This window comes from Petaurus breviceps, unplaced genomic scaffold, assembly GCF_028583685.1.
Source record: "Petaurus breviceps papuanus isolate PSGF00001 unplaced genomic scaffold, PetGlider_PUasm1.0 90644, whole genome shotgun sequence".
NCBI lineage: Eukaryota > Metazoa > Chordata > Mammalia > Diprotodontia > Petauridae > Petaurus > Petaurus breviceps.
In genome coordinates, this window is record NW_027187298.1 from 8,707,113 (window position 1) to 8,734,687 (window position 27,575).

Consider the following 27,575-nt stretch of genomic DNA (forward strand, 5'->3'; position numbering starts at 1 on the left):
AACAAGGTAAACGATATATGTCTGACTGATTAAAGTAAGCTTGTTAATTTTGAGTTGCTTTCCTTTATCAAAGCAGATCCAAGAACCTGTGGTGGCAGCAAACCCTGAGGATGCTTGGGGTGCTTGCTGCTACAGGAGGCTACCTATATCTCCCACTTTAGGTTTCTAGGGGTACTTCTAAGGGGTTGAGGATGTCTTTTGTTGATGCTATGGGATTAAGTCCCCCATTCTGGAATGCTCTACCCTATGTCAACTGCCAGTGATTCCTGCCTCAGTTTCATTTATCTAATTAATGTCAATTAGCTTTTATAAGGGGAAGTTAGGTGATGCACTGGATAGAGTGCTAGACCTGGAGTCAGGAAGATGTCTTTGTGAGTTTAAATCTGGCCTCAGACACTTACTAGCTGTGTGACCCTGGGCAAGTCACTTAACTCTGCCTCAGTTTCTTTATCTGTAAAATGAGCTGGAGAAAGAAACAGCAAACCACTCCAGTATCTTTGTCAAAAAAGCAAAACAAAACAAATGGGATCACAAAGAGTTGGACATGACTGAAATGACTGACCAACAGCAACAAAGCTTTTATAAAGGGATAAATACTGTGAAGACATACTAAAGGCAGACATTACAAAGCATTTCCTCCCAACATCTGGCAGTATACTCTCTTCTATACCACCTCTGTCCTGGTGAGAATAGGTTGAAATTTAAAGAAGTTTCTACACAGCATTTGCCCCACCAAAGTTGACTTCCAAGTTCAGCATAGTGATAGATGAATTACTGTAGCTATCTCTTGGCTACCTTTCATCTGTGTCAGGTCCAACAGGTCACTTGCAACTTCACTGCTTACCATTCTGACTCCTGGTAGATCTAAGCATGGAATTATCTCCCAGACTCCTCTCTTGACCTTCTGAGACTCACAAGGTTTGTAGCCAGCGCCAATACCACTTCACCTAAAAGCAGACAAAGATTGACACTATAGAGACAAAAAACATCAGGGCTACATGCTCACAGCTTCACAGGTGAAGGAAGCGGCTGTAGATGAGAGAGGGCCTGATGAGCTCTCTACCCCACCCAAAGGCCTATATCAGTCTTTGCCTCTTCAGTTGAATGTACCAGGCAAGAAAAAGAGAGGTTTGTGTTGGTCTTTTCAATGAACCCAATTTCTGGTTCAGCAAAGAATAGTTCATCACTTTACCATATGGTTAGCAGACCAGAATCAGTTACAATATGTGTGCACATGCTCCAAACTGGGGAGCAGGACTGTTCTAGTCAAGGGTGTGTTGGAGCTAGCTCATACTGGTTGATGACAGCCAAGTGTTAAAATGTCAATGTAATCAGAAATCAGCAAATATCATAATTCAGTGTTTGATTCATTGTTTTGTTAATTTATAGACTTAAGAAAGCAATGGAAAAATGTTAATAATGCAAATCAAACTTTAAAATGTGTCATGTGCTTTCAGAGAGCTGGTTGTTAAATATTTACCAGCATGTCTCTGGTTCCATTGCATATCATCATGCCTTTTCTGAAACAGGATTCCAAGCTTCTTCCCTATAGGGATTGTTGCTTATGCTCACTAGCCCCCATTAAATAAAGATAAAAAATTGTATCCAAATCACATAATCAAAGATTTTAGAGCTTGCAAAGGTAATAAGAATCAGCTACTTCTGTTTCATTTTAATTTATACCAATATACCGATAGCACTGAAATTTCATCAATGTAGACATTCTCTCCAGGGATGCAAATCAACCATGCCTGCCCATTCCATGTGATTCTTATCCTTGTCCTCCCCACCCAACATGTTGAGGGTCATCCTACCATTTTCTTGATATGTAAGGAGAAATAGCAATAGAACATATTGTCTACCAATTGTTACTTGTTCTCATTACAAATTATATTTAGAATGTCAAAACTGAGACTATTCAGTTTCTCAAAAAGTATTGTTTGATCACTCATTGGTCATTGAGTAAAGCTCTATCTTTTAGAGTGTCAATAGCTAAGTTAATATTTACAGTCTAAAAATTTTTAATTCTTAGCACCCTCTGCCCCACTTCCATCCACCCCCTACTTTTCACCACTCCAACATAGTCACTGCAGAATGAGAAGCAGGTCCCATAGGTCTGAGCCCATTTTGTATTTTCTGATGTCTCATGGGTGATTATGACCAAATAATTCATCACTAGGTGTCCAGTCCTCAGACTATTCACTCCCATGCAACCTGAAGTACACTAGAAAAAAAAACCCCAAACCACCCAAACTCTTTTTCAGATGAACTGCTATCTAATGTGCTTCCCTGTTCTTGTATGTATGAAGCTGATTTTTTAAACAACTATGTAAGCCTTTGTAATTATCTCTATTAAATTTTTGTCTTATAAGATTCAGTTCAATATTCTGTCCTGTCAAGGTCTTCAGGGATCCTAACTGTGTTTCAGTGACTTTGCTCTTCCTCCCAGATTTGTGTGATTTTTCAGATTTGATAAAGATGTTATCCATATCTTTATCTAAATCACAGATTAAAAAAAAAAATGTTAGAAGGCACAGGGCCAAACAAAGATCCTTGGGGTTCTTGACTGAAGGCCTCTTTCCAAGTTGACAGGTGGAGCCATTGATTTCTACTCCCTTAACCTGGCTATTAAATCAGCCCACTCTGAATCTTCATAATTATGCTCTTATCTAGCCCAAATTGCTGCCTCTTTCCCATAAGGATGGAATGAGATATTTTATCCAATACTTTGATAAGATCTGAGTAAGCTCTAGCTACTGAAGTTCCCTGCTCTACCAGTTGAGTAACCCTATGGAAAAAAAAACCAAGAATAAAGTTAGTCTGGTACAACCAGTTTTTGAAACTATCCTTATTTCTTTTAATCACAGTTTCCTTATCTAGATGTTCAACAACTTTTTAATAACATGTTCCAGAATTTTCTCAGGATTCAAAGTCAAGCTCACTAGTTTTTATTTTACAGACTCTATTACCTACCATTTTTTGAAAATCAGAACATATACTCTCCTCCATGGAGAAACAGTGGAGATCTTTTTAAGAGTAAGGTGAGTACATACATTGTAACCACTATTATTTGATAAAATTCTAAAAAGTAACTCTAACAATAAAGCATGAAAAAGAAATTGAGGCAATAATAAGTATAGACAAGAAAAAAAGACCCTGGACAAGTCACTTAACTGCCTTAGGCCTCAATTTCCTCTTTGTGACCCTTGGGGGTTTTTTGCACAAAGGTTTGCCATTTCTTTCTAATTTTACATATGAAGAAAATGAAACAAAGAGAGAGAGTTAAGTGACTTACCTAGGGTCCCTCAGTAAGTATCTGAGGCCAGATTCAAACTCAGGAAGATGAGAATCCAGGTCTGGTACTACCTAGCTGCCCCTGATTGCTTTAGGACCTCTCTTATTCCCCACAATCTTTTAAATATCAGACCACACTCAACATCTCCTTCTCTATCACAAATTCCAAAATGGAATGATCACTTCCCCCCAAAAGGTTCCAGTCATTTTCTACCCAACAACATCTTTGTTGGTGAGATTCAGAAAGTCATTTCCCATTGTTGGTTCTTCTACCTTTTGAAAGTTGGAATAATCATCATAACAAATAGAGAAGCTGTTAGCTTTTCTGCTTTTGGTAGCAGATGCTGAGATAATGAAAATCTCCCATCACTACTTTATCATGCTTCTATGTCCAGACTTGTCAACTTCATTTACTTGTCCAGGTAGTTTGCAGAATAAAAAGCGAATGGGTCAGTTCATATTCCATGACAAACTCTATTTTATTAATATTTGCAGAGATCTTTATAACATTAAATACCAACTCAGTCATCCATAGGCTGCCTTTTTTCCAGTGTTATACCTTTCCTGAGCTTGTCCCATTTAGAATGAGAGCTCCTTGAGGGCAGGGACAATGTTGGTTTGATTGTTGGTCTCCCCATTACTTGGCATAGTGCCTGGCACATGGCCAGCACTTAATAAATGCTTGTTGACTGTCTACCTGTCTATCCTCTTTGTCCTATTTAGCTTTCAGTTAAATATCCGGCCAGATCCAGTTTTCCTCAGGTAGGTCTTCGTGTGAAATTTCTTTGTAAAGACAAACAGACTGCATGGTATTATCCAGGAGGTTCTAGATTTGTAGTAAGAGAATTGATTTTAGTTCAAATCATGTTTCTGTCCTTTAACACCTGTGTGACCTTGTATAAGTCACTTAAGATTTCCGGGCCTTAATTTCCTTATCCATGAAATGAAGAGTTTGGACCAAATGGTCTCTAAGATTCCTTGCAGCTCTATATCAATGAAGATACATTTTTTCTATTTATTTAATTCAACATGAATTTATAAAGTGCTCACTATGTGTTAGGTACTATGCTTGGCTCTAAGGATTTAAAATCAAAATTAAATAGTCCCTTCCCTCAAAGAGCTTACGTTCCATTGAAGGGGTGGGAGTGGGACAAAATGTACACATAAATAAATGCAGGGGTGGCCAGGTGGCACAGTGAGTAAGAGCGCTGGTTCCAGTGTTGGGAGACCCGGGATCAGTTCCGGCCTCAGATACTTGGCACCCACACAAAATAACTGGCCATGTAATCTTGAGCAAGTTACTTAACCCCAATTGCTTTAAAATAAATAAATAAAATGCAAAATATATATGAGTAATTTCTGACGTTAGGGGGGCAGGTTTAATACAAAGGAAAGTTTGCTTGTTTTGTTTTATCTTTTACTTTTATATATATTGATGTCTTTTGCTTTTACATGACATTTGTTTCCTAATATATCCTTTCCTCTTCCCCTACTTCATGAGCCACCCCTTGGAACAGAGATTCAAAAAGAAAGGTAAAAAAACAGTTTAACAAAATAAGCAAATACATTAAATGTCTGACAATATATATGATACTCAAATCATATGGTAGGAAGCTTATTTTCTCAACTTTTTAACGTGTAAGTTTGGACACAATTATATAGAATTTGTTTTGTTTTTTTCTCTTTCCATTTATATTGTTTTAATCATATTGGTAACAGTATATAGTGCCCTCCTGGCTCTGATTAGTTGACTCCTTATCTGTTTATATGTCTTCCAATGCTTTTCTGAATTCTTCATAACAATCATTTTGTATTTTATATTTATTCATGCATCTCAATTTTAAATTTATTCAATCATCTCATCACCATTCCCCAATTTATAGGCACCTACTTTGTTTCTAGTTCTTTGTTAACACAAAAAGTGCTGTTATAAATATTCTGTTGTATATTTGAACCTCTCCTTCTGTCTTTGGCTTCCTTGGGGTATAAGTCTGCCAGCAGTCAAAGTACGTATGGATATTTCATTTATTTTTTCAGTATGATTCCAAATTGCTTCTCAGAATGGTTAGATTAATTCATAGGTCTACAAAGAATATATTATCAACTTGCTTGTCTTACTACAGACACGTTAATATTTACTATTCTCTTCTTTTGTCACCTTTGCCAAATTTCATTGTGTGAGAAAAAAAAACCTCAAAATTATTTTGATTTATATTTCTTTTACTATTAAGAATTTGGAACAGTCTTTCACATGGTAGGCCAATATGGAAATGTGTTTTGCTTAGCCATGTATATTTGCTAAAAGTGTTTTGGTTTTCTTTCCTCCCCCCCAACCCCAACCCCATCCCCACCTTCTGTGGAAGAAAAGGAAGGAGAAAAATTAATGCTTGACAATTTTTAAAAATTAATTTAATTTTAAAAATCTTTCACGTGTGTGCTTTAAGTTAGTGATTCTTCTGAGAACTATTTGTTCACAGTTTATTGTGGAATGACTCTTAATCTTATGTTTATGTTAATTCTCTATATAGTTTATATTTCAGAGGCTTGTAAGAGATATTTAATACAAAATTTTTCCCCAATTGACAATATTCCTTCTTATACTAGTTGCATTAATTCTTGTTCATACATAGGCTCTTCAATTTCACATAATCAAAATTATTTGTTTTTTTATTACCTCTCTCTTATTTTCTTAAGTATTCTCTAGCCATAGCTGTGAAAAGCATCTGATGCAGTTTTCTCCTAATCTTTTTTTTATATATATTACGAACTCTTACATTCCATCCTCACATTCTTTTAAAGCCTCTTGGGGCATATGGTATAAGATAGTCTAATTCTGGTTTCTGTTGAGTTGCTTTCAGATTTTTCTAGTAGTTACTAGTAGTAATTCCCCCAACTAATTTATGTTTAATATATTTATGTTTATTGAACACTAGGTTACTGAATTATTTTGTTTCTCTTTCTCATCTACCCTGTTCTGTTTACTGACTTTTCAATTTTTTTAAATAGTACTAAATAGATATAGTGATAATGTTTTATAATATAATTGAGATGTAGAAGTACATTTCCCCCTTCATTTCTACTTTTTTTTTACTGTTTCCCTTAAGATTCTAGGTGTTTAGTTCCTCCAAATAAATGTTATTATTTTGTCTAGTTTTATAACCTCTTTGAAATAGCACTGTCTATATGTTAATTTATGTTACTTATTCATTTTTACTTTATTGGCATGACTCAACCTTGACCAATTAATAGTTTGTCAATTATTTCTTTAAGAAATGTTTTGTGGGGCAGCTAGGTGGCACAATGAATAGAGCACCAGCCCTGGAGTCAGGAGGACCTGAGTTCAAATCCGGCCTCAGACACTTAACACAAAACTAGCCGTGTGACCTTGGGTAAGTCACAACCCCAATTGCCCTACCTTCCCCCCTCCAAAAAGAAAGAAAAAGAGATGTTTTATAATTATATTTATATGTCTTGAGTGTGTCTTGGTAGATTGAGTTCCAGATATTTTATGCATTTTATAGTTATTTAGAATGAAATTTCCTTTTCTATAATTTCCTCCTTCATTTTGTAATTATGAGAAGTGTTGACTTTTTTTGGACTTATTTTGGACTGCTTAATTGAAGTTGTTGATTGTCTTGATTAGTTTCTTCACTAATTCTCTGGGTTTTCTAAGTAAACTATCATGTAATATTCAAATAGGCATAATTTTATCTTCTTTTAGCCAGTGTTTATGCCATTTCTTTCTTTTTTATTACTATCACTAGCATTTCTAGAACAATGTCAAATAACAGTAGGGAAAAGTACATCCTTACTTTATTACTGTATCTGTTGGGTAGGTGAAGAGCAGTTTGCTAACTACAGAATAGGCATTCCAAGAGGGCACAATAGAAAGGGTCACTAGAAACATATAAAAAATATAAACTATATAAAAGTATAAAATATACAAAAAATATAAAAAGGGTCACTAGATAAGAAAGGGTCACTAGAAATATGAAGCCCACATGAATAGTCACACCTTTTAAAGTAGCAAAAGTTGGGGCGGCCAGGTAGCACAGCGAGTAAGAGCACCAGCTCCAGTGTCAGGATGACCTGGGGACCGAATCCTGGGCTCAGACACTTAGCACCCACCCAGAAACACCTGGCTGTGTAACCTTGAGCAAGTTACTTAACCCCATCTGCTTAAAAAAAAATAAAGTATCAAAAGTAATGCTTATGTGACTGCATAGTAGCAAAAGTAATGTTGATGTGACTGGTTGATTCTTACCAATTTGCTTCCAGCTAATTAATATATTGATATAATACTTTTTATACATTATCCTTAAAATTAACTTCCTTGAAAATAGTCAGGGCAGACAATATGAAATGTATTGCTTATCTGTTACCTTATTTGCTATATTCCCCATTTAACCCTGAAGCTTCCTTAAGTCTAATTTTCCATATGGCTTAATGCAGCCAAAAAAAATTCTGCTAATGGACAAACTTCTGGGGAAGAGCCTCCCTGATGTTAGCTGTGATGGTCACCAGAAAACAGACATGAATACAGACCACTTAGTAGGCATGTATTTGAAAATTTTCCAGCTCATTGTTTAATCTGAATGGGGTTTTCTCCTCCCTCTCCAGAGATGTTACCACTGAAACATGGTGACCCAGATATCTATTTGCAGGAGGCACAAGCCACCTAAAACAACTAAGATTTTTCAAAGCCTTGTCTCCAACAGAACCCCCTTCCCCTCTGCTTTCCCCATTTGCCTGCTATCCTGCTAGAACTCCCCCTCCTCAGAGCTGTTTGACTGCTCACACAAGTGGATGAAATAGAACTTGCCATCTTTATTCTTTGCAGTGTGATGGAGGATGAGCAAGCCTTACCATCTGACCTGTGACTGACTCCTAAGATTCTCCAGTCTTTACCATCTGCCTTACCTCTGTGCTGCTGTTTCCTCCATAAGGAAATTCGGTAATAAGAATCCCAGCACCTTGGCAACTGTCCCACAGTTGAACCCTTAGGCCTTCTGGGCCTTTCCTTCTGCCCTACAGCTAAATTTTCTTTTATGTTCCATCTCCTCCAATTAGAGTATACATTTCCTGAGAACAGGCACTGTCTGTTTTTTCTCTTTCTATTTCCAGTATTTAGCATAGTGATTGATACATAGTGCTTAATAAACTACATTTTATTCATCCATCCATTCATTGCTTTTGACCTTGAACAGACTTCCAAGAAGTTAGAGGGTCGCCTGGCCAGGACTTGGGGGGGAAGGATGGGGTGTCCATGAAAGATGCCCTCATGAGTTACTGAAGATTAGGAATCACAGTGGAAAAGTGAGTAGTATGAATTTTTCAAGGCGATGGGAGGGCAGTTGGTGAGGCAGCCTGGGTCCCTTTTCCCACCCCTCCTCCCTCTTGGACGTGGGAAATCATTTCCATTTATCAGCTAACAACTTATCTCCTATTGCTTTTTTCCACTTTTCACTCTTTGGCTGTCAGACAAAGTAGTTAACAGTAGGAACTTTGTTTTCCTAAATGTTTGGTTTTACTTCTATACTGCTAAGACAATTATTAAAAAAAAAAAAACTTGATTACCATTAATCAGAGTTGCTAATCTTCAGTAAACCGAGGGGGGGGGGTGGAGTTGAAGAAAGAGTGTATGTTACTTTCATAACCTTCCAGAATGCATATGAGTCATATTTAGAAGATAATAAGCCTGAAAATCTGTAGCTGCCAACCTATCAGCCCATATTTATTCAACAAAGTTCAACAATTTCTTACCCAGAAACTACTAGGGAAACACTTGAAGAGCAAAGGGGGCTGGAAGGGAAGGCAGCGACAGCCAGGAGTGTGCTCCACGACAAGAAGACCTCAAAGCTTGTTTTAAAAGGAGCGCCCCTCCCTCTGCGCTATTTCTGTTTATTCGTGACAGCTAAAGGACATTTCTGTGGCACTGACATTGCCTTGTTCAGTGGCAATGTAGATTTGAGTGAATAAGAATGTTGTTTTAAAATGAATGCAACAAAACCAGGGTTTTCTCCCTGAAGTGCTTCATGCTTTGTCAACAAACTATTTTTATCAAAAGCTGGAACAATCTGAATGGAATTGTATCATAGGTGTTCTGATCAGTTGAATATCCTGGCTAACTCAAGGCTAAATAGAAAACTATTTGTGTCTTAGCGATTTTTTACAATCTTTTTCTAAATCATATGAATTAGTAGCCTTCTCTGCCCTGGTAAATATAGACCCTCTTGTGATTATTTGAGATTTCTGTAGTACCCCACAGTTAACATTCTTAGCTATAGATCAATGATATAGTTATAGAAAGTGGAAGAGATCAGGTTGAATCTAGGCTGACCCTAGAACATACCCTAGCTTCTCACAAGAGGAATCTTGCTTCACCTGAGCAGAGAAGGCATTTTCAAGGACACCCTGTCCCCCAGCATGTTCAGTCTAGGACAAGGGACATTTTAGGGTCCATGGTCCTCTGGAGACAAGGGTAAGGATATATGCCTCTATATCATTTTCAGTCTGGGGAGAGGAATAACAAAGTCATTGGGCAGATCTGGGAAAAATGTTGGGCTGGGGAGTGATCCCTTGGACCACAGTACCCCACTAATTGAAATTTGCCTTAGTCACCAGAATTCCTAGCTATGGTTTTGGTACCCCACTTCCACACATAAGAGATTGCTTTCATTTTATATGTGAAATATTCTTCTCCCAAGATTTTAGGCTCTACTCGAAGGACTTTGGGGTCTAACTCTTTTCTGTGCCTTGGACTTGCTCAATGAACAAAAGGATCAGCCAGTAATTTAACCTCCCTAAGTCAGTGTTCTCCCAGGTACTTAATTAGGTAAAAGAATATTAGTGCAAGGTTTAACATATTGGCTCTTGAAAATTACTTGGAAATAATAGGATGAAAGGGGGCATCAAAGTTCATGCTATTAATTCTGATCATTACAAGAAGCCCGGGAAATTGCATAAAATGCTTAAATTCTAAAAAATTAAGTTTCCTTTTTAATAACAGTGACCCCATTTTCATCCATCTTTTCCCTAGAGTTCATCATTTCCAAATTAGCATTCTAGTAGGCAGATGCTATATTGTTATGTGTGAGGGTGTGCATGTGTATATGGTTGTGTTTATACCCACATCCTCGAAAAGTTCAATTATTTTGCCTAAAAGGTGAATAAGCAAATTCTAACAACAATCCTCAACAAAGAAAAACAACTAAGAAGAGTGAAGGAGGACAAAAGTGGCAGACAACACAATCTGTTTGAGCAGCTGCTCAAGAGACCATTCAAAATCCTGAGGGGAAAACAAAAATTCACTGTGTTACTTAGAAAAGACCAAGGCTTTAATTTGTGAAAGGGAAAAAAAAAGTCACTTGGGAACAAAAGGTAAGCTCATGTTCAGATGTTTCTCCCCTAAGGGCTGGGGTGGTTGAAAGTCCTGAGCATGAGGCATGCCATCATGTGAGAAAAGTACTGGAAAGATGTGTTAGTGTGGCTTTCTGGGCTTTCCACCACACCTACGATTCAATTCTGCCAATATTTTAAAGGCCCAGTGTAAATATTGGCTAATCCTTAATAAAACTATAAAAGGATTGATAATGCATGCATGTTCTCTGCCATCCGTGAAGCTTTCAATATGAATATGACAAATTTGTCAATATGCAAATAGCAACAAAACAAAAAAGGTCTAAGTGCATAAGAGAGGTGCAAAGTTCTGTGCAAGATACAAGGAAGAAAAGATTAAACAAATCAACTCAGTCAATAATAAATACTGACTATAAGTAAAGCACTGTGCTTGGTGCTGGATATACACAGTCCAAATTAAATAATCTCTGTCTTCCAGTAGTTTACATTCTATGGGGGAGGGAAAAGGAGGGAATTCAAAGTGTGCATACAACTGTATAACACAAGGTAAACTGAGGAGAGAGGGAGCACTGATGTAGGATTTTTATCTGGAAAAATATCGTTACCTGATGGCCAACCTTCTGGCCATGAGCTTCTCATAACATTGGTAGATTGGTCCTCAGCTATCCCCAAAACTTTCCCAGCTTAAAAGGATCTTCCGAAATTTGTGCTCCACTGGCATTGCTTTCTAGCTCCCAAGGTACCCTCCTTAGCATGATGAGGTATCTGAGTTCTTCAATAGAGGAGGTCAATCCTCAGGAATTAAGTCTTTCTTTTCTGTATAATCTTGCCTCTAAAAGACAGCAAATTATTTTTGTTTATAGCATTATTTTTAAATATGATGTTAGATACCAGAAAGTTCTAGTATCAGATCATGTCCATCATTCAAGAATCATCCCAACTAAGTGTGGAGTAACTCAGTCTCGAGATTTACTACAAAGTCATGAATTTCTATGTTTAGCCATTCTCAAAGATCTTCAACTAAGCCACAGAGGAGTTATAATCTACTCCAGTAGACAGAGTATCTACACTGCTGAAACCACAGATTATAGGGAAGTTGAATACTTTAGGAACATAATTTTGTATTAAATATTAATTACATCAGCTAATAACCTACCACTATCCATCTACTCTAAAGGCCTTGCGTCCAAATTGCTATTCACCTGAGATAATAATCCCAAATTAAATAAAATAGATTCTACAACTATACTAGAAACATAAAACCAGAAATACACAAGAAGAGTCATAGATAGAATTAAGCAATTATTTGGATAAATCAGCCAAATGCCGAGAATCAGTGTGATGTGGTGGAAAGCACACCAAGCTTAAAAATCATGCCCTCCCCCCAAAAATGGTTTGGAGTCCTGGTGTTGCCACTAAGTGTATGATTGTGAAGAGGTCATTTAATCTGTCTGAGGCTCCAATTCCTCATCTATAAAATGAGGATTATGGTCCTTGTAGCACCTACCTCACTGAGCTGCTGTGAATCTCATAATATAATGTAAAATGAGAGACTTGAACTGGATGCTCTCTAATGCCCCTTCTAGCTCTTAATCTCATAATCCTTTGATATGAAAGTGCTTTTGTAACCATAAAGGACTATAGAAATATTGCTGCCTCTTTGCTTTACCAAAAACAAAAACAAAACACTTTCCATACCATTAAAAAAACCCCATTGAGTTATAAAACCATTAAATTTTAGAGTTAGAAGGGATGTAAAAGACAACTTAATCCAATCTCATTGCTTTACAGATGAGAAAATGAGCTCCCCTAGTATATTTAAAATGTAATTCTTTCAATAACAATTTGATTTACATAGAACTCCTCAGGAACACATCTATTCAAAAAGGGAGAGCAACAAAAGATTGTGGACAAACATTATCCCCGGGGGCTAGATCTTCGTCTGTCTGAGGCATAAAGTCATAAAAAACAGTGTGGTTAAATCTAGGGTGTGCTAGAACTAGCTCAAACTGGTTTTAGGAGCCAGTTGTTAAATTTTCAGTGTGATGGTTTATACCTCAGAATAAATCAGCAAATGCTACAAATCAGGAATTGATTTGTTTTGTTGAATGTCTGCACTTAAGAAAGTGAAGGAGAAAATGTTAATGATGTAGATTAAATTTAAGTGTGTCCTGCAGACTTCTGGGTCATGTGACCAAAAAGTGAAGGACTAGACATTTTCTCTGATCCCCATGACCTCTCAAACCTCTCCCCCCAAAAGAGTATGTGTCAATGATAAAGCAACTTCAGTCGTCTTCATCATGGTCAAGATTTTTTTTGAACCACGAATTGATGCCTACTCAGCTCATTCAGCACCCCCTCCTCTACTGGCCCCCATGTTCCTCATGGTAGTGAATCTGCACTAGCTAATGCAAGAACCTCATGCATCAGCTTGCAACAAAATCCAACCCTTTGCCCTATATGTCCCTCACTCTTTCCAATACCATGAAGATCCCAGCTCCATGCTGCAGAAGTTTGCTGGGGCTATGGTGGACAGCCAGCACCAAAACTTCAGTGTTCTGAATTGTAAAAGATCTCTGCAGGAGAGAGGAAGAGCAGAGGGAAAGGGACAGAACATGTGTTTGGACTTGAAAGAGAGCTGAATGAACCCCACAGCCCATCCTTCTCCTAGAAGCCTCAGTGACTCAAACTACAGAAATCAATCCCATAGCACTAGCATGGCAGAGCCCTGAACTTCTGGTACTGGGCCAGAGAAATGAGGAACAGAGGGAGTGGGACATAATACCAGGAGAGGATAACATGTTGGGAGAGGAGCACTGTGTGGTACTCCACTAAGCCTGAAAGAAAGAGCCTAGCATCTAGTTGAGGCCAGTTCTGTCACTTTTCACAGAGACCCAGATTGGTGAACTGTGAATTGCCAACATGGTTATAAGCTGAAATGCTTTGAGATCCAGCCCCTAGGGAAACCACTGTCAGAGGGAAAGGAGGCAGAAAGTGATCAATAGTAAGAAAAGGAGGAGGGGAAAAAGACTGAAATTACCAGAGATCTCAGGAAGACTAAAACTCAAAGATCTTGACCATAAGCAGATAAATCAATAGGAAAAGCAGTAACAGTGGAAGGAAATACGGTCTCCAAATTTAATGAATGAGATGTCTATGAATAAATACTGAAAGAAAAAAAAAAAGAAAATGATCAAACACTTGAGGAGACAGAGGATACTGTAGAATTTGAGGAAAACAAGGAACCACAACATGTTGAGTAGTTTAAAAAAGAAAAGAGAATTATGAGAGCACTCCATTTTCCATCAGCCACCATCCTTGGTCTCAATTCTACAGAACAAGATGACCCTCCCAAGATAAGCTCATAAACAGAAACCTCCTTATTATGTTGTTCAACCTGTGTCTTGGATACTCAGCACCTTCCCAACTTCTTCAACATCCTCTTGCCTCTGACTGGAGGGCTGAAAAGCAGAACACCAAACTAATTCCAAAGTTTCCTTTAGAGTGGGCAGATCCTAGACTTTGCAGCTCACTCTACTTCCCATCTGCTGCTCTGTTTGATCTAAACTCCATGGAACAAGCTGTTCCTTCACTGGGCACCCCCTAGTTTCTTCCCCACCTTTCTACTCACCTTTCCAACTTCCTTTTGTATGTTGTCATCCCTGTTAAATTGTAAGCTTCTTGAGGGCAAAGAATGTCTTTCATTTTCTTATTAGTATACCTCATATTTAGCACGATACCTGTAACATATTGTTGTTCAGTTGAGTCCAACTTTTTGTGACTCCATGGACCATAGTACACCAGGCCTTTCTATCCTCCACTGTCTCTTGAAGTCTGTCCAAGGTCATGTTCATTGTTTTCATGACATTATTTATCCATCTCATCCTCTGCTGTCCCCTTCTCTTTTTGCCTTCAATTTTTCCCAACATCAGGGTCTTTTCCAATAAGTCACATCTTCTCATTTATGTGTCCAGAAAACACAAGCTTTAGCTTCAGTATTTGACTTTCCAGTGAAAAGCCTGAATTAATTTATTTAAATATTTACTGACTGGATCTCCTTGCTGTTGAAGGGATACCCAAGTCTTCTCCTGCACCAGAAGTTGAAAATATCAATTCTGTGGTGCTCAACTTTAATTACAATTCAACTCTCATAGCCATACTTTGCTACTGGAAAAACAATAGCGTTAGCTATATAGACCTTTGTTGGCAAGGTGATGATTCTATTTTTTTAGTATACTTCCCAGATTTGTCACAGCTTTTCTTCCAAGAAACAAGCATCTTTTACTTTCATGGCTACAGTTACTATCTGCAGTGATCTTTGAACCCAAGAATAAAAAATCTAACACTGCTTCTACCTCTCTCTTTATTTGCCAAGAAGTGATGTGACCAATTGCCAAGATCTTAGGGTTCTTTTTTATGTTAAGCTGCAAGCCAGCTTTTCCACTCTCCTTTTTCACCTCCATCAAGAGGCTTCTTAATTCTTCGTCACTTTCTGCCATCAGAATAGTAAGATCTGTATATTTTACATTGTTATTTCTCCCAGCAACCTTAATTCTAGTTTTTGATTCATCCAGCCTGGAATTTATCACAATGTACTCTACATATGAGTTAAATAAGGTGACAACATATAGCCTTGCTATACTCCTTTTCCAATCGTAAATACATCAGTAGTTCCATATTTGGTTCTAACTTGCTTCCTGAACCACATACAGATTCCTCAGAAGACAAGTTAGGTGATCTGATATTCCCATCCCTTTGAGGACTTGCCACATTTTGATGTAATCCATATAATCAAAGGTTTTAGTGTAGGTAATGAAGCAGAAGTAGAGGTTTTTCTGGAATTCCCTTGCTTTCACCATAATCCAGTAAAGGTTGGCAATTTGATCTCTAGTTCCTCTCCTTCTTCAAAAACCAATCTGACCTTCTGGTAATTCTCTATGTACATATTTCTAAAGCTTAGCTTGCAGAATCTTAAGCATTACCTTGCTTGTGTGTGAAATGAACACAATTGTTTGGTAATTTGAACATTCCTTGGCATTGCCCTTTTTTAGGATTAGGATGTGAAATGATCTTTTCCAATTTGGCGATCACTTTTGACATTTCCAAATTTGTTAACACTTTAACAGTATCATCTTTAAGGATTTTAAATAGCTCAGCTGGAATTCCATCACTTCCATTAGCCTTATTGTGTTGTACAGTTGTATCCAACTCTTTGTAATCTCATTTGGGATTTTCTTGGCAAAGATAATTTTGCCAAGTTCATTTTACAGATGAAGAAACTGAGGCAAATAGAGATAAGTGACTTTCCCAAGATCACACAGCAAGTGCCTAAGGCCAGATTTGAATTCAAGTCCTCCTGATTCTAGGCCTTGCACTCTATCCACTGTACCACCTAGCTGTCCCTTATCTGGCACATTATAGGTATTTAATAAATGTTTTTTGAATTTGATTGAATTTATGACCTGCACAGCAAAAATAATGGTAAGAATAGAAAAACTTGAATCTGTAATGGCAAGTCTCACAAAAGAAACAAAAAATAAGAATACTAGGTTGGGAATTCCCAACTGAAGGACAATTTAGAAAAAGATAAGCAAAATAATCTAGTAACATTAAAAGAAAATATACTCTATCTAAATAAAACTCATTGCCTCAAAGAATAGTAAACATAGAGACAAAATAAAGATCATAGGTCTCTCCAAACAACATACCAAGACAAAAAACTTGAACACCATAATGCAAGAAATAATATGAGACACAGAAAATGAAAAAACAAAAGAATTCATATATCATCTCCTGAAAACAAGACAAGGCTGCAAACTCCAAGTCCCAAAGTGGTTAAATTTAACAATTCAGTTAAAAAACTAGTTCTGTAAGTGATCTGGATAAAGACCTTCAAATACAAAGGAAGGGAAAATTGAATAACACAAGACTATTGTCCTTCATACAGAAGTGCAGGAGGGAATGGAATGATGCTTTCCAGAATAATAGATTCAGGATATAGCCTGTAGTGACCTACCCTGAAAATCTGAGCTTAACTCTAAGTGAAAAAAAATTGATGTTCAATAATAGAAAGGCATTTAAAGCATCCATAGAGAGAAAACCAGATCTGAAGAGATTATTTGCCTATTAAACATCCAGGCAATAGAAATGAAGGAATAATAAATGAATGCAACAACCAGAGAGAGCATCAGCAGGAGTGATTGTAGAGAGACCAGTAATAGACTTCTTTCTAAATGTACACAAGGTGAAAGTGGAAGTCAGGTGGAAATATAAGACAAGTGAAGAGTCTGGTTTAGGGCACGATGGACAGAACCTGGTGATACCCTTCCTACAGGTGAATCAATAGTTTTTTGTTGTTGTTTTGTTTTGTGGGATTACATTAGAGAGTGAGAGGGTACAGGAAAAGGGAATAGAGGGGAGAATGTGATGTGTCCAAGTCAAATCAAGGGCTAGCACTGAGGAAAAGGTAACTACTGTAGAATCAGAAAGAGAAAAGCCTACAGGGGACAGAAGGAGGAAGGGGGAAAGATTGAAAAGTGGGAAAGAAAGGAGGGAGACCTTACTTTGATTAAGAGAGGAGATTCCACCAATCAATGTTCCTATAGTAAGGAGAGATATTCTGTGAAATGCAGATAGGAACTTTGTGTTAGGTATGGTCTTATGGTATTTTGTGCTTGAAAAGACTACTACTTTGGGAAGAGAAGAGTTGGAACCAAGTCCTGATTAGGCATTTGAAGAAAAAAAAATCACTAATCCCTTTGCTAGCCTAGGCCAGTTTGGGGAGATAGACAGAGTACTTTTGACTAACCTAGGACCTGAGTGTATATACTAGTGTAAAAAGAGACCCCAGATACAGGACAGAGGAGTCTGATACTACAGGGATCAGGAATGGATGACAACTTGCAGTTCTCTCCCTTGTACCCCAGACCTGGGTCACAGATCTAAAGTAGACTGGAAAGGGGACTTCTAGCTAGGATGGCAATCTAAAGCAAAGAGTGTCTACTGCGCAAGGAACAGGAGGGAAAGATAACAGTAGCTGTGTATCTCTGACTGTAGGAATGGAATGGCATCTCAGATCTAGCCCCTGGTCTGGTCTGAAGTCTAAAGTGAAATAAGGGCAGAGAATTCAGACCAACAGGGAACCAGTAATTCTTAATTTCTGCTCCTGTAGAACTTTCTAACTAGCTGACAGGAATTGGGGCCAATGGTAGTCAAGCACAGACAAGTCCATGGTTGCATTATTTAGACCTAAAATCAGAGCTTTTGGGAGCTTGCAAAACTCAAAGAAGGCAATGATCAGACTTCATCCTGGATCAGACAATTCTGAGTGCACTAAAAGCTTACAGACCTCCAGATTGAGCTACCCTGAGATCCTTGAAGAGCACAACACTCAATACCTGAAGAAAGCCACATAAGGATCCCAAAACAACAAAGAGATCCAGTCATACCTTCATCATTCCCTCCAGAAGTACACAGAACCTGGTCTTAATGCAAAGTCCAAAGTTGGGAAGTAAGACTGGAAGGATGAGGAAACAAAAATAACTCAACAAACTCTGGTATATGTTCATGTAAGAAATGATGGAAAGTTGGTTTCAAAGACTCCTAGGAAGACTTTCATGAACTGAGGCAGAGTGAGCTGAACAGAACCAGGAAAACAATTTAAACAGAAATAACAACATTGTAAAGACAAACAACTTTGGAAGTTTTAAGAACTCTCACCAATTAAATGACCAACCATGATTCCAGTGGACTCATGATGAAGCATGCTACCCGACAGAGAAGTGATAAACTCAGGATACAGAGACAATTTTTTTTGTAGATTTGGCTGTAATGGGAATGCAGATTTGGAAGATCTTCCCTGCCCCTAGGCTGGAGTGCACCCGGAGCCTGGGGTGGGAGGCATGTTTTTCAGTAGATACTTCTTGATTAGCCAGTGAGTAAACAAGGTTGTTACATTCTCTGAGCCAGGAGAAGGCTATATAAGCTCTGATGTGTAGCTTTGTTTTGGGACTCACTTTGAGAAGTGTTCTGTGATTTGATCTGAATTCTGGGAAGCCGTTGTTGAGAGTCCCCCGGCTTTGAAAATCCCAGATGTGGAAACCCAGATGTTGACTGGGTATGGATGTAATGGTTGGACAGTTTGGAAATCTGTCTACTTGATCTGTTTCTGTCTTGATAATTCTGCCTGTATACATTGAAGATCGGGGTGCTGACCTTTTCCCCTGAACAAGGTAAACGATATATGTCTGACTGATTAAAGTAAGCTTGTTAACCCCTTTTGAGTTGCTTTCCTTTATCAAAGCAGATCCAAGAACCTGTGGTAGCAGCAAACCCTGAGGACGCTGGGGTGCTTGCTGCTACATTGGCCAACCCAAGAATTTTTTGCTTAACTATACATATTTGTTTAAAGGGTTTTTTTCCCCTTATTTTTTTCAATGGGATGGAACAGGGAGAGGTAAAAAGGAAAAAAAAATAGATTTTTGTCAAATGAAAACAATTTAATTATTAAAAAAAATAAACAAATACTTGGCTGAAAAAGAATCCACTGGACAAAAGTTTACTCACAAATTAATCAGATAAATTTCAATTTTGAGGTTGTAGTCATATTAGAAAAGTTTCCCAAACATTTCCTGTGGTTGTTTTTTTGTTTTTAATCTTCTAGTTTCAAAGCAAATGTCATAAGAGTTTGATTATGATAATTGTGTTATTTCCTAATGCAAGGGTCATTGTCTCTGTATAAACTCTCTCACTTAGTGATCTTATCAGTAATTACATACTTAACATCTCTGTTTAGGTGACACATGAAACTAGAAACAAGGGTGGGTTTAATGTCTCATATACACATATCTAAAAGTCCAAGAATGCTGCCAGGTAGGAGAGATAATAACCTTGTTTCCTAGGCTTAGTTTGTTTCTGCATATTTACTCCACCCATTCATCCACTTAGGAAAGCAGAAGGGATTTGTATTTGAAAAACTGGGAGGCCTAGAAGCCCAGAGATTTTGTGATCTTTGTTAGGTAAAAAGCTTCTACATGGATGGTAATTAGATATAGTCTCACTTTTAGAGATTTAAATTGGAACACATAGGTAATGCTCACCATTAGCTAGAATAAGATTACTGACAGAGAAACCCAAACCTCTGGACCATAAAACTTAGTTCAAAAGACAGAATTTAGCTAGAGGGCACTGGCTATTTAGCCTGAAGTATCTATGAAGCTAGCACTTTAGAAAAAGAATTTATTGATAAAGAGAAAATATAGGCCCTGTAAAGAGAAAAAAAAAGCAATTAGGATTTTTCCTCCTAAGTAATATTTTCATAATTTCTTTGAATGAGGCATGGAGAGAGAGAGAGAGAGACACACAGAGAGAGAGAGAGACAGAGAGAGAGACAGAGAGAGAGAGAGAGACAGAGAGAGGCAGACAGACAGACAGAGAGAGGGACAGGGATGGAATGTACATAGTTGTTTGCATGTTGTCTTTCTCATTAACATGTGACCTTCTTCAGAGTAGGGACCACATTTTTGCCTTTCTTTATAGCCCCAGATCTGAGCACAGTGCCTGGCATATATTAAAATGCTTACCAAATGCATTTTAACTAACTGACTGACTTCAAAAGGGAATACATTTGTTCTGGTTGGAATCAGAGGACAGATTTAGGAGCAATGAATAGAAGTCGGGCAAATTTAAAGTTTAATTTAAAAAAAACTTTCAATAATCACAGCTATTCAAAAAAGAAATGGGTTATCTCAGGAGGTAGTTGGCTTGCTGTCACTACAGAAATTGAAGAGAAGGCTAGATGGCCTCAAGTTGGAGATATTGTCAAAGATATTCTTCAGATATAAATTTGATAGATGTCCTCTGAGGTCCGTTCCAACTTTGAGAGTCTATAATTCTGAATCTGAGAAAGGATAGACGTCTGCTGGACCAGCCTAAGTGTCAGAAAAGTAATCAGTCACCGGTAGGTTGGATATTTGATGAGTTAAACCCAGAAAACACAGAAAAAAATGTTTGTAATCTTTTGGTCCAGAACTATGATGATAATGGTGGACAGCTAGGTGGCACAGTGGATAGAGTGCTGCACCTGGAGTCAGGAAGATTCATCTTTCTGAGTTCAAATCTGGCTTCAAACACTTACTAGCTGGGTGATCCTGGGCAAGTCACTTAACCCAGTTTGCCTTGGTTTCCTCATCTGTAAAATGAGCTTGAAAAGTTTAGCAGCTACTACACTGGCATACCCAGATAGCTGTTTAAGTCAACAATCTTTTTTAATTACATTCATTAGTTCAGGGGAAAAGTTAGCACCCTGAGAAAATACAAATGGAAAAAAAAATACAAGCAGAGAAATAAGGACCAACAGACAGGGTTCTGACTGCCTGAAACAACTATGCACTTTACATACATCTGGTAAAGAAGTATTTACATCTAAGCAGTTGGGGGGCTCTCAACAAACCCACCACTTAGAATCTCAACCAGGGAATCACAAAATCCTTCTCATAAGTGAGCACCCAAAGCAAAATACCAACTCAGAGTATATATACACTTCTCAGAGCCAGAAGGCATCACAATCCTCCTGACTCAGTGCCTAATTAGAAATTAACAAAAGGTGTGAAAGCCTTCCTACAAGCAAGTCCCTTCTAAGCAAGCTTCCTTTAATGGGCTCCACTTGAGGTCTATTAACAAACAGGGAAGATCTTAAATCCCATTAACATCACAAAAAGAAAATGGCAAACCACTCCAGTATTTTTGCCAAGAAAACCCCAAATGGGTCACAAAGAGTTGAACGTGATTCAAACAACAAAGTGATGATAATGATGGTGATACCAAAAAAGACAATATCAGTGTCGCTAAAATGGTGGTAACAATAAAGGATAATATCAGTATTGCTAAAATTTGAAGGGACTTTGGAAATAGCCCTTATTTTACAGGTAAAGAAACTGAGGAGTCAAATGACTTAAGCAGTATCATGCAGAAAATCAATACTAGAGCTAGGACTAGATGCCCCACTCCCCCAGTCTTCTGATTTCCCAAACTTAGTGCTCCTAATATAGTGACACTGCATGATCTTTGGTTAAATAGACTTCAAAGAAATGTTGGATTTAAATGAACACAGAGAAAGTTTTGTCAGAGAAGTCACATGGCACAAATGAAAAGAGAGATCAGGTCAGGAAAGTTCTCCTAAATGCCACTTTTAAACTCATAAGATGATCACCATGGGTTCCTTTTTGACAAGTAACGTCATCTCTCTGGGCCTCATTTTCCTCCTTTGTAAAGGTAGGGATCTGGAGGACTTATGGATATCATTGGATTTGATATTCTCCCCTAAGGTCCTTACCAACTCTCCCATTCTTTAATTATCTCATCTTTGCAGTGGAGAATACAAGCAGGTTAACTTTTTTCCCGGGTTGAGGATTCCCAGGGGATGAGCTTTGGCATCTCAGCTAACCAAGGTCCGTATGCCCTTGAACATTAATGCAAGCACCCATTTAATATTTCAAGCACCTGATTCAATTTATGCTTGAATGAGAGAAAGCTCAGGGGGAACATGACAGCTGTCTTCAAATATTTGAAGGGCTATCCTGTGGGAGAAGGATAAGATGTGTTCTGTTTGGCATCAGAGAGGAGAATCAGGAGTAATGACTTGTGAAGAAAATTTGCAGGAAAAACTTTAGAACAAGTTTGCCATAGTGGAATGGACTGCCCATGAGGCAAGAGGTTCCCCGCTCCATCCCCCCAACCCCCACCCCAGGCCTTTGAGCAAAGACTAGAAGATCATGCTGGGATTGTTGTATTGTGGTTTCTTTTTTGGCTGTGGGTTTGACTAAATGGCCACTAAGGTCCTGCTGAACTCTAAAATCTTGTGTTTCTCAAATTTATATAGTTGCCAGCTTCACCAGAAGCTCAACTGCAGGACCAGTGATATTTTTATAACCTGTGAGTATTACAAAAACTGAGGAGGGTAAAAGTTGCTTGACTGGGTGGGGAGCACTTCCCCTCCCACTCCTTTCTGGGAGGAGTTGAACTAACTCTACAAGCCTCCACCTGGGCAGGTAGGTGATACAATGGATAGAGTAAGGGCCTGGAGTCAGCAAGACCTGAATTCAAATCTGGCCTCAGACATTTACTAGCTGTGTTGTGTGACTCTGGGCAAGTCATTTTAACCGTGTTTGCCTCAGTTTTCTCAACTGTAAAATAAGCTGAAAAACAAAATGGTAACCTACTCCAATAACTTTGCCAAGAAAACCCCAAGTGGGGTCACGCAGGAAGAGTCAGATACAAATGCACAGCAATAGTTACAGGTCACTTCAGAGGTGATACTCTTTTCTGGTACTTGCCTTCCTCTTTCCTCTCTCCTTCTGCTAAGGAAGTAGAAATATTCTGTCAAATTTTTAACCTATAGGAGCCATATGTCATATTCTTCTCCTGTCTCATTGTGAATGGAAATTTAGATAACCCCACCTTGCTACAACAATAGGCTCATTAGTATAGAAGTGAAAGGGAAAACCTGAAATTCAGCTTAAAAGGTAGAGCCTTTTGGTACACTTATTCAGCTGTTTAAATTATTAATAAGAATCCACACCTTGCCAAGTCCCTCACCTTGTTTACCTTTTTTGTAAAGGCAGGGATCTGGAGGACTTATGAATTTCACTGGATTTGATGCTCTCCTGTAAGGTCCTTACCAATTCTTCTTTAATTCTCTCATTTTTGTAGTGGAGAACACAAGCAGGTTAACTCTGACCAGCTCTAACCACCAGGCTAAAAAAGCTAAATTTGCATAGGCAACCAGTCAAAGCCTCCCCCATCTACACACTCTGGATACAACCAAAGTATACACAGGCGAGGTACAATACTCATTGTTGACCATCATTTTATGTGGAATAGAAAATGGAGTCAGTAGGATCTAATTAAAGCAGAGCAAATGCACCTATCAAAAGCAGACACCAGACAACTCCTAGTCATAAGAAGCAAGCAGGGAGTTAAAGAGGAAAAGAAATAACCTTTCACAACTTTTCTGCAGTTCTTAGAAGGGCCGTCCAAAGTCCTTTGTTTTGGAACAAACACTCTGAGACAAGCTCAGGGATTATGTCGCCATAGGTGCCATTCAGCTCCATAGCTCCCTGGGTCCTTTGCTGCTTCTGTGGCTGTATCCTTAGTGGTTTTTAGTCATGTCCGATTCTCCAGTTGTTCTTATGTATACTTGGTCACTGGATCCAGACGGCTCCAGAGGAGAAAGTGAGGCTGGTGCCTTTGCACAGCCCTGCCCCACTAAAATCCAATTCACTTGCATGTCATGGCATCACCTCCCTGATGTCATGGTCCTCTTCAAGAAGGAACAAACAACAACAGCAACAATAGCAACAGCTGCACTCTCACCCTCTGAGGCTGCTGCTCCCTCTAACCCCTCAGTGCCTCCATACTAGCTCAGAGCTTCCCCTCATAATTCAATCCCACCTTCACGACATTCTTCTCCCAGGCCAAAAAGAGGCAAGGGTACTTTAGAGCCCTAAGATTTCTCAGTGAGGATCCAAACCTCCCTTCCAGAAGTCTTTAGCACCTTCTCTCCCCTCCATGTGGTTCAAATACCTCATTACATTTTGAAAAAGGGTGTTGAAGGAAGACTAGCCCCTCTGGTGTGAGGGCTGCTCACCCACCTGTAGTGTCCACCCTGCCACCCAACTCTCACTTGTGGCTCCAAAAAGCAGCAGCATGAGCACCAGCCATGCCCTGCTAAACTGTTGGCAGACAGGCTGAGCCAGATTAAGGGTAACTCAGGGGCCTCAGTGAATTGGGGGGCAGGGAGGGCTGTCTACCCCAAGCACCGGAAGGCTTTCCTGGTGGACTAGAGATGTGAACAATTTGTTCTGACTGTCATCATGGCGACTGTAGCAGGAAGTGTGGAGCACTTACAGCTTGGTTAGACATCAAAGATGCCAACCATCCACTGCATCCCAAGTCATTGCCAGTTATCTTGACTTTTCTCTTGCCACTGGACTCCAAAGACTCTGGACCAACAACTTCATGAAACTCTGCTTCACTTAAATCGAATGTAGGCACAAATCAAAAGACATCACCCATGCCATTTTGCCATTTTTACCAATCTCGGAGTCCTGTGGCGATGAGCAAGTGATGAAGCAGCAAGGGTGGATACAGTGGGAGCTGTAGTCACCACCCTGCATAAGGCAGCCCAGGACATGGGGTTGGCTTCTCACTGGAAACAGTGGTGGGATTTGGCAGCCCCCTGGGTGTCTGAGCAGCATTTTAAGGACTGCACTGTTCACCACTTAGGGCTAGAAAAGGTGCCCTAAAAATGATCTGCTTCATCTAACCCAATTCTGACCTGCTTACCTCAATAGGTGGGGATTCTACCCTGCAGTCAAAAATAAGAAAAATGTACAAAAACTTTTGTGAAGATGACTCCCCCAATCCAGTAGATCTGAAAGACAAACAGTTCTTGGTGCAAAAGAACTCAGCAAGTATCACATCCAAATAGTAGCCCTGAATGAAACAAGGCAGGCAAATGTTTACCGAAGTTGTAAATGGATATACATTTTTCTGGAGTGGCTGCAGTGAAGAGGAGCGCCATAAAGGTTTCACAATCAAATCTAATCTAGTCAATAAGCTTGTGTGCTTCCCAAAAAGAGTCTCATGGCAATGTGATTGCCTTTGGCAGGAAAGCACCATACCACCATCATCAGTGCATATGTACCCACCATAGCAAACCCTGATGAGGCCAAAGAAAAGTTGTATGAAGACCTGGAAACCCTCATCATCAATGTGCCCTAAGAGGACAAGTTTATAATTCTGGGTGACCTTCATGCTGGAGTGGGCATGGATTGCCAGACAGGGAGTCCTTGGGAGGAATGGAGTTCAACTCAGCAATGATCACTTATTACTGAACACTGTGCATCTCATGACCTTCTATCATCAACCCTGTCTTCCACTTACCTAAACACAGTAAAACTTTGTGGTTGCACCCTCAGGGCAAACATTGGCATTTAAATAGACTGTTATTGTTCCTCTTCCAGAACAAAGGACAACAAACAAACAAACTACATTTTGAAAAACTAAGATTTGAAAGCCTGACATTTGCTGTCACTACCAATGCTTCTGTCTTTCAAATACCTTGGCAGTCAGCAAACTGGGGAAAAGCCATCAGGTTTCTGGTTATTGACTTCTGCTCTTCCCAAATTTTAACAAAATTATTACTCATTACTTTTAAAAGACACGATAAATTCTAGAATGTCCAGAAACTTTGGGAAGTAAGATAAGAATACAGAGTTATAGTCAGGTCCTTACTATGGAAATTCTTCCTATATCTATGAAAAGCTTCACTAGCCATACTCTTCCCCAGAGTAATGCAGGAAGTGGTTTGACTTTTATTGAAGTATTATAATTGTTAATTGTATCTTAATTGAAAACACAAATTGGAATATAAATATAACAGCAAAACTCAAACAGTTCCTGATGCCTAATCCATATGTTTCAAAAAAAGTCCCTTTAGAGCTAGTAGAGGCCTCAAAGGTGATCCTACCCAGTTCCTTTTTTTCTCATCAACAAATAGAGGCCTAAAGAGGTTAAGTGACTTCTCCCATGATTACACATTGTCACTGGCAGAATCTGGACAAAAACTCAGGTTCTAATGACTCCCCATTCATTGTACCATACCGCCTCCCATTTAAGCCTCTTTATTTGCGTTGGTAACTGTAATCATAAATGATTGTGATTACCAGAAGTCTGGCTTCTAGAGAGCAATGTTAGGATAGCTCTCCAGGAAAGCAAAAAGAAATAGCATACTTCTCATATAACATATACTTCGTTTTCCATTGGTAAAGTGCCTTTTAAGGCCAATTGTCTCTTAGAATTTTAGCTAGGATAGATTTGAATGCACAGAATAGAGAATGCCAAAGATGGGTGCTGTCAGGGTAGCCCCTCAGGGTACTATTAAGTGCCATCTTTCTTTATATTAACTGACATCACAGCAGTGGTATTTCTAACCGCCTGGCAATTACAGATTGTTGATGAAGACACATTTCCTATTTGAAAACCATGCCTAAATTCCTAAAAAGCACTGTTCTAAATGAAGACTATAAGACAGAAATGTTCAGTATACTAAACAGATAGGAAGAAAAGATATTAATGAATAAACATTTATTAAGAACTTGCTATGTACCAGTCATTGTGCTGATATCATGCTTCACAATTCCTTGTATCTAAATTGTACTTTATTGTTTTCAAAGGCTCTTACACAAGCATTATGTTAGCTCCACAGCAAAGTAGAAAAGGAATCAAAGATTCACAGCTTATTGGGACTTTGGAGGACATCTAGTCAAACCCCATCGCCTTACAGAGAGGTCCAGGGAAGTGAAGTAAGTTATCCAAAGTCACACAAGAAGTAAGTGGTACAGACAATATTTGAACTCAGGTCTTCTGGATTCCAGATCCAGAGCTTTCCCCCACTATACCAGGGATAGGGGCCATCTAGGGTCTCAGTCTGAGTCCCAGCTTAGCCTCTTGCTAGCTATTTCAATTGTGTAAGGAGTCCCTTTGTCATTCTGGGCCTTTATTTCTGTATAATCATAATAACTTTTGTATCATTTATCCAAAAGGGTCATTTGTGAGAATCAAATGCAGATCAGACGCTCTTGAGGGGCAACTATATGTCACAGTGCCTAGAGCATTGGGTCTGGAGTCAGAAAGACCTGTGTTCAAATCCAGCCTTAGATACTAGCTATGTAACCCTAGGCAAATCATTTTACCTCTCTCTGCCTTAGTGTCCTCATCTGTAAAATGTGGATAATAATAGCATCTTCTTCCTGGGGTTGTGAGGATCAAATGAAATAATCATTACAAATCATAGTAAATTCTATATAAATGTTATCTCTGATGATGGTGATGATGATGATGATGAAACCAATGTAAAAATT

The 27,575-nt window shown here is 38.7% G+C and overlaps 3 long non-coding RNA genes across 4 annotated transcripts in view; 2 read left to right on the forward strand and 1 right to left on the reverse strand.

Annotated features, from left to right (window-relative positions):
- The window catches only part of LOC138143543 (uncharacterized), a 141,502-nt gene extending 130,615 nt beyond the window's left edge, over positions 1 to 10,887 (forward strand). The window contains exons 2-8 of one of the 2 annotated variants that reach the window (XR_011163721.1): positions 2,960 to 3,041; positions 4,018 to 4,056; positions 4,796 to 4,827; positions 6,565 to 6,683; positions 8,135 to 8,248; positions 8,502 to 8,610; positions 9,062 to 10,887. This is a non-coding gene — a long non-coding RNA (uncharacterized lncRNA). The remainder of the gene's footprint in view (positions 1 to 2,959; positions 3,042 to 4,017; positions 4,057 to 4,795; positions 4,828 to 6,564; positions 6,684 to 8,134; positions 8,249 to 8,501; positions 8,611 to 9,061) is intronic. The other variant, XR_011163722.1, reaches the window with a different exon arrangement.
- The window catches only part of LOC138143544 (uncharacterized), a 35,148-nt gene extending 16,654 nt beyond the window's left edge, over positions 1 to 18,494 (reverse strand). Inside the window, exons 1-2 of the long non-coding RNA XR_011163723.1 lie at positions 18,373 to 18,494; positions 845 to 947 (exon numbers count right to left, since the gene is read on the reverse strand). This is a non-coding gene — a long non-coding RNA (uncharacterized lncRNA). The remainder of the gene's footprint in view (positions 1 to 844; positions 948 to 18,372) is intronic.
- A 256-nt stretch (positions 18,495 to 18,750) lies between these two features.
- LOC138143545 (uncharacterized) lies at positions 18,751 to 26,810 on the forward strand. Its single transcript, XR_011163725.1, has 3 exons — positions 18,751 to 18,884; positions 22,532 to 22,584; positions 25,005 to 26,810. It is a non-coding gene; the product is annotated as an uncharacterized lncRNA (long non-coding RNA).
- The last annotated feature ends 765 nt before the right edge of the window (positions 26,811 to 27,575 follow it).